Source organism: Notothenia rossii (assembly GCF_949606895.1).
Source record: "Notothenia rossii genome assembly, chromosome: 9".
Taxonomy (NCBI): Eukaryota; Metazoa; Chordata; class Actinopteri; order Perciformes; family Nototheniidae; genus Notothenia; species Notothenia rossii.
The window spans coordinates 57,264,763-57,280,463 of record NC_136907.1 but is presented as its reverse complement, the minus strand read 5'-3'; the positions used below and the strand labels follow the sequence as shown (position 1 = coordinate 57,280,463).

General features: G+C 40.9%; 1 protein-coding gene across 1 annotated transcript in view; it reads left to right on the top strand.

The window, feature by feature from the left end:
- zswim5 (zinc finger, SWIM-type containing 5) overlaps window positions 1-15,701 on the top strand; it is a 66,277-nt gene that overhangs the window by 6,805 nt on the left and 43,771 nt on the right. The window lies entirely within an intron of this gene.

The window sequence follows — 15,701 nt, the reverse complement described above, 5'->3', positions numbered from 1 at the left end:
TTCAGCGATGTTTCGGGAATTATATGCACACTTTTCTCCCTCTCTGGGGCTCCTCGTCGACGGTCGGGGCTGACTGAAGCCGTCCGTAAACCCGGACCGGGGGAGTCGCGGAGGAGGAGGGCTGACAGACGCGGATACAAAAGCGTTTTAGCGTCGGGGCTTTATTTTTGTTCGCGCGAACTCCTCTTTGCAAAAGTCGTTTTTTTTCTCAACCCGCCTTCGATTGAGGGTGGCTTAGGCAAGGAACAAAGGCTGTTATTGGGTCTCTTATTATGATTAATCCAACGTTAATCCGAAAGAATCCCCCCACAGCTTTTTTTTGTTTATTTGCCGCTGCTGTTCGGACCGGACAAAGAGCACATTCGCCACCAACGTGGAAAATACATGCTGGGAGTGTTTGTTTTGTTTTTAATATTAAAGTTAACCCCTAAGTAACGTGTGCAACGTCAAGCTGCCTTTTATTAGTACGTTTGCCCGCAGCCTCTGTCGCTTGCTACACAAAAGACTTCCAGTTGAAATGATCGATAAGCGTCTCGCATTTCCTGCGCTGCAGAGAGGCTGTTTCCAAACAAAGGGCCATTCCGCAAAGCTCCATCTCCACTCACACTCTCATTAGCTTCATACCCCCGGCTACACAGCCACAAAACGAGCTCAGACAACAGGGAAATTGATGAGATGTAACCTATAGATTGTAAAAAGACAAACAGCCTTTTATGGATACCAGGAGGATTTTTCTTTGGCCATATGGTGTGAGAGCCACTGGAGCCTGTCTGGGGTTTCATGTTGCTGCTCCAAGGTATCTGGGGAGAGAGCTGCAAACTGTGGCTGCTGCTTTTCTCTCTCACTGCTATATCTAATTGCATCTTATAAATGCTCATCGATTGCACCCCATAATTAAATGAAATTGAAGAATTGTGAATATGAAAGTCAGATTTGCTCTCAGTTAGATTAGTTGATAAGTTTTGAGAGTCTGAGAGAGTGTGAGTTGACATTAGTTATTGGAGCCAGATTTTATCTGGCTTTAGTTTTGTTGATTGCCTCAAGGCTTGTATGCCTGGATTGTTTGTTAACCATAACTTTGTTGAAGGTCGCTCGAGCAAGTTTGAAGTGATGACCTACTTTTAAAACTTCCTGTCATTACTAACACACCAACCTGGTATTTGTACATAGGTGAAGCAGAACTAAAGGATTAATAAGGGTGTGCTCGTGTAAAGAATTTCATAAAAAAATAACATTTGTAGCAAATAATGGCAAAATGTCACTTTTAAAAACCATTTTAAACTTTGAAATGTTTTTGGTTTAAATGCAAACTTTCAAAACAAGTTGTGCACCCTTAAGCAAACACTCCCACTCTTACCTGCCTCACCGGCAAATCGCGACAATCTCCCTCAAGGTCAGTCATAACAGGCAGGCACATGGTTTTGTCTTTCTGTCAACAAAACATAGAACAGGTTAAATAGCTGTGAGACATCAAGATAAGATTTGGCTTGTTCTTCACTCTGCACACCATGAGAACCAGTCACTGGTGGAAGGTTTACTGACTGACTTAACAAGCAGAACAATTGTTTTGTTCACAGCTGGATTTAGAGAGGTTGGGCAACAGAGCATGCTCACCTCACACACAATGCACTCATTAAGTGTTGTGTTACACACCTGTAATAGACAGTCTTAAGATGGCTTTTCCCTGACATGGCATAATATAATCGCCACTTAAAATAGTGGCTGTACTTGTTTTTTGAAAAGTGAGATGGACGTGCCTCATGTACTCTGTAATAGGAACTTACTGGGGAGTGATTAGGAATGAGACAAGGTAGCGTGCTGACACATGAATGTGGATGGTGCATGGTTTAAAATAGGGCATCTCCGGAAACTGTAGTCTGGAAAAAGGGTATTGAACTTTTCAGCCACATGATATGCATGTTAAAGATAGATTGAGCCGTAAACTACATTCGTGGGAATATGTCAATTCATTTTTGATTCTTGGGGTCACGATTCAAAATCAACTCTCGTTTAAAAATAATTTTAGATCCAGGGATCTAAGATCGTAAGATCACAAAGTGTTTATAGGATTATGAAGGATTTATAGCTATTTGAAAAAGTGATAACAGTAGTTTGCTATTTATTTAAACACTCAAAGACAAACTAAAGGCCGAAAAGCTTAAATGTATTTATGTTAAAGTTCACAAATGAACACTTTTTACCCAAAAGTTGCTTTCAAGGACATCAATTATAACAACTTAAAGTTATACATAAAGAAATAGCTGCCGGTTACATAAATAAAATGATATCAGTCCCAAGATGAGGTGGGTGATGCAGCTCTCTCGTCTGTGTTTGTGACTTAAGGCGAGCTAAAACTGCTGTTTACCACTCGCTTCCGCAATATTTAAGGACATCCACCAAGCACACATACAGAAACACTGAAGCAATGAGCCCACAAGCTACGCTATCATTAGATATAGTTTATTATTCCTCATAGTTATCACTAGCAGAGCAGGAGATCTTATTTCTATGACTTCATCGTCGTCTTTAGACTTGCTTTTGTCCCCGTTGCTTCAAATCGGTGTGCCTTAGAGCCTAGTCTGGAATTGCGCTTGTTTTTTCAGGTAATTACTAATGAGATCTGGTGTTAGAGATGGGGGAGGGGGTCTGTGATCTGCCTTTCTACTGTGCAGGACTTCAAGGTCCGGGTCACAGAAAGTTTAAGACCAGACTAGGAGCGTGTGAGAGGAGCAGCACTATTGGCCCAATACAAGTATAAGCCAAACTAAATCTAATTGAAATAATAAGACCAGAGATGCTTGTTTGCTGCTGGCTTGAAAATCTTTCAAGAAAGAAAAAAAACAAACTTGAAAAAGCAGATTATAATGAAATTGTTTTGGGTTATTTCTATAGGAATTGATGATGTTTACCATAGAAGACTCTGTGTACGCATCAACGATTAAATAATGAGTACTGGTACGTCCCGTAGATGCCCTTCACCCCGTACATTAGAGGCCTTTGTCTGTCAGCCTCTTTTAACCATAATACTGACGGATTGAAGAGACGTGAGCTCATCAGCAACTCATCGGCCCATGTGTTCATAATAATCTACTCCTCGCTCCAAGTCATAATTAGAATAATCAAAGCTAAGCGTGCTTGTGTTTGTAAAACCCCCCTTATTCGCGGCACATACACACACATGTGCGCCCAGGAGCCCCCTTGCCAGAGCCTTATAAAGTCCTCAGAGAGCGGGAGGAAGGGATATTAGAGGAGGGAGGGGGGGGTTTCTTAAGCTTTGAGTCAAGCTTTGGGATTATTGGGTCATGCTTTGTTACCCAGCTGTAGAAAAACCCCTTGTTCACAGAAAGGGGGGGCTAGGGAAGGGGGTCTGTCTGTCTGTGTATGTGTGTGTGTGTGTGCACGTCCCTGTCTACGCAACGTTACATAAAGCTGTAATGGGTCCCTGACGCCTTTTGAAGCACCGGTGACTCTGACAAAGCGAGGCAGCAAAATTGAACAGGATTAAACTGTATGGGAGAGTCAGTCAGTGGGCTGGAAACACTGGGGGGCTTCTTAACTGCAAATATGTTAGGTCCTGAAATGTCTAAAAGCTCCTAAAAATGGTGGAACTTACAGAATATGTGGTCAGTTTCACACCTGTAATTAACTTAATCCTTGGCTATGCAGTATTGGATAACATTCACAAAAGATTTGCCAACTTTAGATTTGATTCAATCGAAGCTCCTGTACATCTGTAGCTAGCATTCCATCAAATAGGCTTCCTTTTAAATGCAATGAAGGGTTTTTCCAAGACAACATATTTCTCAATCAGGACCAGGAAAGAGTCATTTGCACAGATTGCACTAGTATCATCTTTTAAGCAACTGCCGTTTGTTTTTCCAAGACAACATATTTCTCAATCAGGACCAGGAAGGAGTCATTTGCACAGATTGCACTAGTATCATCTTTTAAGCAACTGCCGTAATATGAAGTTTCACTTCATCTACAGTGCGAAAAATAGATAAACATGTATAAAAGTGGCAAATGATTTCCCCTGTGAAGGAATTTGAAAGAGCCCAACCAAACCATTTGATGTAATGTTTACTAGGATCCAGTTCACATCTCTTTACAGGGGAAATACAAGTATATTGCATTGTATTTACAACTATCGGTCATTTCCTTATCAATCATTCTGTTGATTAACCTTTTTGATTATTCACCTTGAATTAAGTTTTTGCAATTATGTAAAACTGAGAAAAGCAACACATTCAAAAAGCTAAAAACAGTGAATGCTTGGCAATGATGATACATACATGAAATGATTAATTAAGTAGCAAAATTGTGGGCAATATTTAATTTGAGCAGTACATATACTCCAGACACCATTCTGGCACATCTTGGGGAATGCATATGTAAGTTTTTCTGATGAACCCAACATTCCAAAATTGAAGTGTGTAAAAGAGCAACTGTTGATTGTATTGTATCACTTCTAAACATTTAGAATAGATTTCTTGAGTTTCTGCTTGTTATCAGTGTATTAAGTCAGTTTCAGTTCATGTATGATTTTCAGTTTTCAGTGTGTGGAGGGAGGTGTTGGTGGTTGTTCTTGCCAGTAATTCCTCAGATGTAATTTGCTGGCAGAATGGCCGCGGGCTTCCTTGTTGTGGAAAATCTGTTGAGCCTCTGGTGTAAATCTGCTCTTTGGTTGCTCAAGAGTGTTGCGATTAAAGACAGAAGGAGTGCGGTGAGATCACCCTCGCTTGCTTCATCTGCAATCTCTCTTCCTGACTCAACTCTCAGGACCGAGTCCACTGACACAGCTTAGTTTTCATCGGTCGGTTTTCCTTCCATATTTCTCCATCTACCATTCATCAAAGCAAAACTATATGTAACTCTGTCTTTAATGTTCTTCACAAGCTCCCCATTTCTGTAACTTACATCAGTTAAAGACGACTCACACTTTAATCTTATTCTGTCTGTAGACTCCAGCATAGTAAAGGGTTTTTACTCCGCCAAGGCGAGATCTTAACGTTTTTTCTTTACTTTCCCCTCACCGTCTCCGCTTTGATGCGGGAGGCTGCTGCTGGTTGAGCAAGTGTCGGTGGTTTTGACAGGAGGACTGGGGGAAGTTGGAAAGAGTCAGTCATGACTTTTGAGTGAGAAAGAGGTCAGAGAGTTGACAGTGCACGTGCCTCTGCAGTGTTTCCACCCTGTCGGGGTATTGGCTCATGCTTTTCTGGGTAATCATGACTAACTTCACAGAGAACAGATTATTGTATGACTACTGATAGTATATGAGTTAGGGCCGACATTCACATACTGTATGTGTTGGAGGGTTTGATCGATCCTCATCACTGACTTTCTCTTGTTCTAATCTAGAAGTTTAGAGGAATGAGTGCTGAAAGCGGCATTGAGTTAGCATTTTTGTACTTTCAGTTCCCTCGTTTCAAAATCAATGGGATATTTGAGCTTGTTAGAACCCGACATAAGTTCTGTGGTTAACACAAGCTTCAACGATTTTAACATACTTTTCTTTGAAATAAAACACACCAGTTAATACCACAAGTTGTACGTTTTATGTTTCTTAAAAAAGGCCATCTTGTCTCATGGTGGTGTAGTTAGTTTATAGCCGCCGCCCATTACCTTTTTAGTTCTGGCGATTGCGTGATGTCAGGGAATATCAACTTACACTTATGTTTTTCAATAGTTTATGTTCCCATATTAGGCATTTTTATTCAAACTGTTGCCCTTGTTTAGATTTAATTGCAGATTTAAAATCAAAAAGCTTGCTGCACTTTTTGCAAGTCATGTTTAATTGAAACAGATTCCCTGATTTTAATGTTATGCTTTCTGTATGCTCTATTATCTAAGACTATTATGATTATACCAGTGTAATTTATTCTTGTGCCTGGCTGTATGTCGTAAAGCCCTTTGACTTTGCTTAAAAAAGTGCTCTATATTATTTAAATATTCATCATTACTTTCATGTACAGAAATTGTACATTTTCAACTCGTAAGTGCTTTAACCTTAAACGCGGCTGCTATTGAAGCTGGATGCTTGAAAATTAATTGGCAAAACCACATCTCCTTTTTCTTCTTAAGTGCATTTCTTCTTGTATATCCATTTATCCATGTATATTCACAGCAGAGCCCATTTTGAGCCACAACTTAAGCCACTTAACACACAAACACACAAACAAACACTCACATAGTCTGTCTTCAACCCTTTCCCCAGCTCGCAAAGCAGACAGACAATATTTAATCAGTGTAATTAATTCCATGCCCGCCACACTCAAAAAGAGAAAATCGGTAAAACAAATCGTCCCCGCTCTCTTATTAGCTCTGGGAAAGGCTTGTGAAAGATGAGGCCATTAGGAAGTTGCTCTGTTGTTGAATTCATCAAAGGAACAGGCACCTGTCGGCACATGAGGGCTGACTATCTAAAATCATTCATCAGAGGTTGTAGTTTGGGGACTTCACCTAGCAGACACTAAGGCGGCCATTTTTACGTTCCTCACGAGTAACAAAAAAGCATGATGAAGTAATAGGAAATCTGCACACCGTCTTGCCCAGGACTTCCTCTTAGTTTTCATTGATTAACACAAAGTTCTGATATGTAGGCAGTAGCACAGTCCAAGGGAACTTGGCTTTTGAACCAGAGTCCATTGTTTAAGTCCTCGAATGGACAAAGTACGTAGAGGTGACTGGTAATAAATGCCTGGGTTAAACTGGCTTCTTCGATGCACAGTGCTGTTTACATGTGTTCCCATTGAAAGTGGATTGAAATCTTAAATGTCCATGTTTTGAGAGTACCATTATGCTGTGTTCTCACATGATCTGTCATTAAGGCAACACATCAAAGCGAAACTCGTAGCAGAAAATGAACAGAAGTTGGTAAAAGTTCCTCCGGCTTCAAGCACGTTCACTTAACCCAGGAATCAAAACAACAAAACGTAGGGCTTTATTCATCATATAGCTTATGCTAAACCTTTGAGGTAAATAGCATCACTTTGCGAAAGAGCATTTCTTCTGCGACGTTTCAATTATTCTCAGAAGAGCAAATGGGACAGATTTCATGTATGGACTTGGCATGGACATTATCAGAACGGTTACTGATACCAATACAAAGAACCATTGGATTCAAGTGAAAGCGCTTGGATTGTAACTAAATACTACCCACACAGCACTCCCACCTGTAAAATAAATCATATCTCTTTTCTCACTGCTGGCTTTAGTATTTCAAGCAATGCCCCCATGTTCTCCCTCCCTGTGTTTATTTCCCTTATGTGCTTTCTGTTTAACGCTGGCCTCGGGTGTTTCAGCCACATTTCTGCAGCAATTTCAAACGATGCCATTTCCACTCCGGACTTGTTTGCAGAAGAGAGCAAAAAAAAGGACATTCTTTGCCTTTGGTTCTGTTTGCTCAGCCCCTTCCCTTCTTTCTTACAGTTGTCAGCACAACATGTGTGTATGGAGGTGGTGTGTATGTCCACATGTGATGAGATAAAAACAGAGACAACACATTTTTTACTACTCCTGTCCTGTTTTTATAACCCCCCGGTCTGTTTGTCGGTGTGTGTCCACCACCTTTAGTGCTTTTACCTTGGCTGGTGGGTGTGCAATTATCAACCGCTATCAATGCTGGCCTTGTCCTTTTAGCTTTTGAAGCTGACAGCCTGCTGTATTCAGTTATTGCACTGTTCCACACCTGCCTTTTATTGGCTTTCTGTGTGTGTGTGCAAGTGTGTTTACCGTGGTCGTTGTACACATTTGGCTCCTGCTCATGTCTCAGTGAGAGGCTGGACTTGAAAGAGAAAGCTGAGGCTCGCTGGCTCGACCATTATGTCCTCGTTTGGTTGTAATTGCCTAACAAATGTTGGGGAGAAAGGAGAGAAAATGGACCAACATGGACGGGAAGGGGGTTTTTGAAATGCAAAACAGACCCAAATTAAACTCTGCCTTGTGTCCAGGTTGTTAGCATGGGAATTATATGGCTGGATAGAAATACTATATTCTCTATGTAACTTTGCCATCATCTTGTAACTCATCCCACGTGAGGTTAAGTGACGCTTATCCAAATAAATAAAAGCAATGCCTGTGGCACAACAGAAGGGGAAATCCAGGATGATTTAAGTGGGGGAGGAAAGCAGTGACAAGTAGCATTGTTTGGAAAGAAACTAAAGGTGAATCTCTCGAGGGTAGACCTATTTGTGGAGGGTGTGATTTGTCTTTATTTGGACCCTTCACCAGTCACATGAAAGACGATGAAGTTCCTCAAGGCCTCAACATTCTTGCCAATAGTTTTATTCTTACCCCAAATTAAAACTTTAATCCTGTCTTCATTTTATTGACCCCAGACCCTTTTCCTTCCTCTCCGTTTCCCTTGTTGAAGGGGGAAAGGCCGCATTACTCTCTTCATCTCTACAGTGCTATTGATTACTTGATGGTTGGATAGAACTCATTCAGGCAGAACTCTCCTTCACGTCGTGTTTCCAGATGTTTATAGGTATCCTATCCTCTCTTGTTTTTATTAGCTGCAGGCAATTTTGGAAGAGTTCAAAAAGCTCAAAGGGATAGTTTTTTTTTTTGACATAAGGTGCATTATGTCAAAATGTCTCCACTTTCCAGACAGAAATAAGCAGCATGGGCCAGCAAACATGACACGTTTTTCTATAGAGTAATAGCCTTAAATCCAACCTAATTTGAATGTATGGTAATTTCTTCTTTCTTTCTGCCTTACACAGCGCTTTCAGTCTCTCTTTCTTTGTACGCTTAAAGAGCTGCAGCACGGACTAAACCATAACAATGAAACGATTGGGAATCTTCTAAGCCAATTAGATTTCATTTGACCTTTTTACACCGCATATGATCCTCTGCCCTGGGTTTCTGGGGTCCATCTGCTTTGCGGCTATAAGTTAAAGCAGTTTTGGGGATACTGCGATGAGAACACTGCGGGCCTTGTGTTACAGATGTACACAAAACACAGGATGGAACCGAATGGAAATAATTTAACATAATGGGATTATCTTCTTTTTTTTCTCTCACATGTGCAACATTTGAGCACAGCACTCCAGCTCTGTTCCCATAATACCCTGCTTTGTGTTAGCCACTCTTATGCTTTCCATCTTTCCTTTGAACACAGGAAATGGGGTGCTTTATTGTGTTGCCCATCTCCACTTGCAATGGGCAGTTGTAGATCATAGATATCAGGCACAGATAGTCATCAATCTTTTTCTTCACTCTTCTTTTGAACACACACACACAGTTGTGTATTGCAGTGAGTGCCTGTATCCTATATGCTTTCCCAATCCCAGCAGCACTCAAAGCCCCCTCATAATAGTGCTATTACTACCAACGAGACATGCGAGGGCCCATAGGAGCTCATTGTGTGCGAGACAACCCTTATAGTTGGATTACAAAACTATTTCCATACATTTGGTTGACTTTGATCTAAGGAAATGGAAATCAACAGCCATTCTTTTTTCTTTTTACATTAGCATGTGCTTGCAGATGTGCTTTGTCTTTGGAAGCTCTTCAAACAGTTTTGGTATTTAACAATTCAATTGCGATTCATCAGCATGACCTTTTCGAGTCATTTGATATTTTCTGATTGCCAACGTTTGCGTCTCCATGGTCATCTGCTTTTCATCACTGTCCTCCTCTCCCCTTAATGTGTGGATAAGGTTTTTAAAGGAAGCACTTAGTGCTTAAACTACTTATAATTATATCACTTAGAGACCAAGTCCCCTATTATGGTGATTCAGACTGTCAGTGTGCATTAGCAAATGGGCCAGGGCCTCCTGTGTGGCTGAATTATTCTGAGATGTGTGCTGTGTGAATCTAAAACATGACCAGCAGTAACCCCCTAAAGGTCCTAAAAAAAAAAAAGTCTCAACCACTCCCATTTCCCTTTGAGCAAGTAGTCGGTGCCACTTTATCAGGCCGACACTATAGCTATGTTAACATACAGCTGCAACTGTTCAAACAGCCTGTGGGATTAAAATATAATATAAAGAATTATAAAACCCCCAAAAATGTAATAAGTACTTTATTTCTCTGATTATATTCATGAAAATGATGGTCAAATGGTCAAAACCTGACAATTCATATCCATTTATAGGGCCGTACTTAACATGTTATGGTTAAATAAATACAAATGTGGGCGGGTATATGTTCAACAAGCATCACCCCCTTTATTAAAATCGTGAGAAAGTGTTACATGTAGCATCTCTGACGCCTTGGTCCCACTGCTTCTCACCTTCGAGAAGAGGCTTTAGATGCAGATTTATTGTTGGCCTTTTCCTCTATGAACAAACCAGGCTGCTAACTGTTAGGACAGATACATAATTGTATCAGGCCGGAGGGGAAAAGCTGCCTTCTCAGCACTTGTTAATTAAATGCTGGGTTAATATAAGTCACCCGTTTTTACCTTTTGTACATTATTCTGCTTTATTTCCCCTCCTCCTTTCTCTGCCTGTCTGCCTTCCTCCCTCTCCTCTTTATCTCCCTGCCTGCTAATAACAGCACTCTGTGTGGGTTTCTTTAGTGGAAGGCCTGCCACGGCCCATTAGGCTGCAGTCTCACCGACAAATGAATGGTGAGACTGCAGAGAGAGGAGGTGGTAGAGGAGGACAGGAGGAGAGGTAGAGAAAAAGGCTGGGGTTAGAGAATGGGAATGGGAGAGAAGGAGAATTGGGGTGTAAAGGAAGGAGGACTGGAGGGGGGAGAGTGAGGGGAGGTGTGAAGCAAGCAAGGAAGGAGGGAGGAAGAGGTGAGCTAAAAGGCAAATGTAGAAGTATATAACCAACCTGTCACCTCTGGCTCTCCCTTCCCCCTTCACTCTCACACACAGTGCACAGTCACAAAAAAAAGCCAAAGGGGAGGGTGGGACCTCATTAGGCTCTCAGCAGTCCATCACACACAGTAAGAGAGAGAGAGACCACTCGGCTCTATAGTGGGGGATGGGGATTCCCTGAGAAAAGAAGGGAGCATAGGGAGGAATGAAATTAAATTGATAGGAGCAGTCAAGTGCAGCAACACACACACACACACACACACACACACACACACACACACACACACACACACACACACACACACACACACACACACACACACACACACACACACACACACACACACACACACACACACACACACACACACACACACACACCACAGAGGACAGATGAGGACAAGCTCCCACCCCACACACACACACACACACACACACACACACACACACACACACACACACACGCGCACACACAGCTCCCTTGAATGCAACATGATTAATGTGGTCAACAGCCGTGAGCATCAGTCTGGTCGAGACCTCTCACCCTTTAACACGCACACATGCATACACACACACACTCACACATTAATGTTGCCCTTGCCCTCTTTCAATGTCCTTATGCCCTTTTTTGGCTCGTCTATTCACACCCCACCCCAACTGGCCCTCTCTTCCCTCCTCGCACCCAAACAAAGATGGAGGAGACAAACAGACAGACGCGGGTGTTTTTTTGTCTTTGTCCAGCGTTATATTAGACTGGTAGGAGTCTAGCAGTTGTTCCATTAAAAACTTTGTTCAGCATCTTTTATATGTCATGATAGGAAAATCAAAGGTGTATTACAAGCATTAATGATGACTGCACTCAACAATAATAATTTCAGGTTTCAAAAATAATCCCTACCCATGCCAACACGTCTGAAAACACACATCACGTGACATACACCTCCATGCTCTTGCTGGTGTAAACAGGAAGCAGATTGTCAATACAACTGCACAGTTGTCGCAACGCTTCAATAAAAGCTTGCCTCCTGTAACAAACTGCAACAGCTACAAGCATAGAGAACATCAGCGAAATTCATTTAATTTTCCATGTGGAATTACCACTAACACTTGAGGCTGATGTCATTTATTCTCTTCTGGAAAAGGGTCACTTGATAGGGGGGGCAACAAGACTGCGAAGGACATGTCGTGACTAAGACGCAATTTGTAACCACACAGCGTTGGCTCCCTCATATTTTACAAAAACTACATTTCCCCTCAACAAAACTAAAACACAATTCTGGGTCTACTGAAACGGGGTCTGCAGTGTTTCCTGAATGCGTAATTGCTAACATAAAAAGTAATGGGGTTATGTAGTAGGGCTGCTCAATTAATCATATTTTAATCGCAATTAAGATTATGGCTTGCAACGATTACGAAAAAACAACGTGATTATTTTTTCAATTATTATTTTCTTTTTTTCAAATTATATATATTTTTTATTGGTTTTCAGTTGAATTATACCTACAGTTCAGGGTAATCGACTGTTAAAAACACACTGTTCACATTTTTTTTCTCCAATAAATTGATGTTTTCAAAGTAAATGGATAATCGTTTTTAATAATCGTAATATCAATTATTGACCCAAATAATCGAGATTATGATTTTTGCCATAATCAAGCAGCCCTACCATGCAGCCTGTAGCCTGAGCAAAAATGTCTTGCTTTGACACGACAGAATATCTGCTTTAAAAAAAGTTGTATTCCAAAACATATATTTGTTTCTGTTGGAAGGTTTAGCATGTTATCCAGCCTCTCACCAGAGATTATCTTAAATACCCATATGTTCAATTTTACTCATAAAATGTTAAGTCTTTAGTAACAAAAAACTGCAATATTACATTTGTAAAATGTGTAGAAACTCCAAAGATAAGAGAAAGTAGGGTGACTGACCTAAAAGTGCATTCATGTATCATTGTTAGGGGAATTGTCTCCATAGAACTTCCTGTAATTGACAATGCTCTTGCCAGTTCCTGGACTCTACAATATACTGAGCACACATTAGCAGACAGACCGAATCACCACTGTGTACAGCTGTAAATACATGTCCACAGATAACATGATGAACAAATGGATCCTGGGTAAGAACCCTCTTGCTAATGCAGCGGTTTGAAACATTACCTTTCTAAGATGGCCTGAAGACGTTTGAACCCAAACCACTTAAACTGTCAGTTCAGTTGAGGCCAGTAAACTGTCCATCAATGGAAGCACGTAATGGGTTACTAAATGTCCACTTTAAGGCTGTGAATTATTTTGTGTGTGTGTGTGTGTGTGTGTGTGTGTGTGTGTGTGTGTGTGTGTGTGTGTGTGTGTGTGTGTGTGTGTGTGTGTGTGTGTGTGTGTGTGTGTGTGTGTGTGTGTGTGTGTGTGTGTGTGTGTGTGTGTGTGTGTGTGTGTGTGTGTGTGTGTGTGTGTGTGTGTCCACCCACGGTGGGCATATATCAGTGAATTAAGGGTTTCTAGTAGATGTCATGCTTTAACAGGATTAGATGCTTTCTCTAGTGCCTGACATCACAGGACCATTGTAGTGTGTGTGTTTGGGAGTGTGCGCGTGCTTGGGAGTGTCTGTGAGTGCTGGGGTCCATTGGTGAACATATGTCTCTAGGAGTATTTCGCTGTCCTGTAAGCCAAGTGGGGCCCGGTGTGTGTGTGTGTGTGAACATTTGTGTATGTTATGTAGCGTTACACCTACAGTTGCATTTTAATACATTTATTTTTGATTTTTCTTAACTTTGTAGTAACAACTAATCGACTTAATTACCAAATTAGTTGCCAACTAATTCAGTCGTCGATTCGTTGGTGACGTCATCACGTGTGTTTTACGCGCCGTTAAGCTCCAACGTTATTGGTCTTTTTATCGGTACTGGAGACATTTAAAAAATATATGTCATGTATTAGTGCTACAAAAACATTATATCGCAGTCTTAGTGTCGCCAACTCGTTTCTAAAATGCAAAAAGACAAACAAATGTGTCTATAATGTATTTTCGATCAGACGAGATCTCTCTCCCCCGTCTGTGTGGGAGGGGGCGGGTTATGGCTAGAAAGGATCCGTCTAGTGTAAAACTCTCGGGAGAGTTTGCAAGTCACGTGGCTGAATGTTTACGTTTGGCAGGCAGCCTTTAAGTTACGATCGTTAACATCAGTTGGCCACTTCAAATGATGGTGAGAAGCTAAACTATCTATTAATTATGTCAATGACAGGGAGTGTGATTGTTGAAATAGGGTGTTAGCGGTCTTGCTGTTCAAAGAAGAATGACAACACTGTAGATCACCAACACTATGGTTTATTTTTTATTCACAGGCAAGTCAACGTTGTCGCAGTAAAAGTCCGAATATAGCTCCTGGTGCAATACAATGTTCCCTTTCAGTGTTTTACTATTATGTCTGATGTTTCTCTATTAATATTGCTGCTGCATTAATGTGTATTTTGCATCGTGTTACAGCTGTAGGTGTGTATCCGAGCCGCTCCAACGAGAGTTACAACGAGAAAGTGACGTCATATTTACACAAGACGGATCGTTTCTAGCCATAACCGAGGGGGCGGGGCAGTTTACACAGACGCAGCTGCTACATGCAGCAACACACTGAGGAGATGGCGGAGAGAACGCGCTCCGAGGTGTGGTTAAACTTTACCCGTCTCGATGTGGACAATGCTCGTTGCCAAAAGTGCAATAAGAGTTTATCATGTAAGGGCGGTAAGACTAGCAATTTGTCTAAACATTTAGCAAAAGTGCACCACATTCAGACGGAGGAATGCACCGAGTTCGACTGTCTTTCTAGCAGCTCTGTAGCCCCGTCCACGAGCAACGTTTCCACGTCAGGTGTTAAGTATGCTAGCAGCAACACACGGAGTTAACTCAATTATACAAACATGGGTTAATGATTAGAGGTAACTGAGTTATTTATTTTGTTAAAGTTTCAGCTATTCTGTTTTACAGTTCTGTCATCACATTATTTAATACGATTTGTTAAAACACTGTTGTTTCTTTTGATGTGAAATATTATTTATTAGATTTAAATAAAAAGCAATGGTAATTTTGTTCAAAATGTGTTTAGTTAATTTTATAATATATGTATTTTTGAATCAACTATTCATCTTTATTGTCTTCATTGATAGTTTCCACATGCCTAAAACAACCTCAGGCTACATCTAAAAGTTGATGGCTAAATAAGAGCGTTTGAGAAATTGTGCAAGGCATAATAGTCCAAATAGTCGATTAATCGCTTCATTAATCGATTATCCAATTAGTTGTTTGTTGCAGCCCTAGAGTCGAATGTAGAAATACATGCACACTTTTCCCCTTTTTTAACACTCTGTTTTTCTGTAACAGCCACGCCATGTGTGATCTGCATATTTTTATTTTTATTTCAAATTTTCACCTAGTTACATTTTGCCTAAAAAAAGGGAGCATGTGGCGGGCTAAGCACTTTTTCTGCCATGGCAGCAGAATGGAAATCTTTGTGTGCATATACTGTGTGTGTATGTGTTCAAAGTGTTTTGAGTTATCAGTGGGATGAAACACCACTGCTGTGACAATGGGATTAAAGCTGTGCTTATAAAGGAAGCAATTAAATGCTATCTTATCTCATCTGCTTCTAGCACCAAAAAGCACTTTCATTTTGTCAAGTTTTTCCTCCTCCTCCTTTCCTCTAGAGGCATTGGCAGGTTCCCGGAAGACACTGCTGATTGGTAGATGGTTAAACCGTCCTTTCATCTGATTGGTTTATTTTGATTGGCTCAACATGAATCTGTTACACTTTACACGTCTTTCTTTGCTTATGAACATTTTATTGAAAGAAGATGTATCTTTCAGCACTTGCGTTGCATAAGAATGTACTTTAATTGACAGTTGTATGCTGGGAAATGTAGTCAAGTCATAACACCAAAGA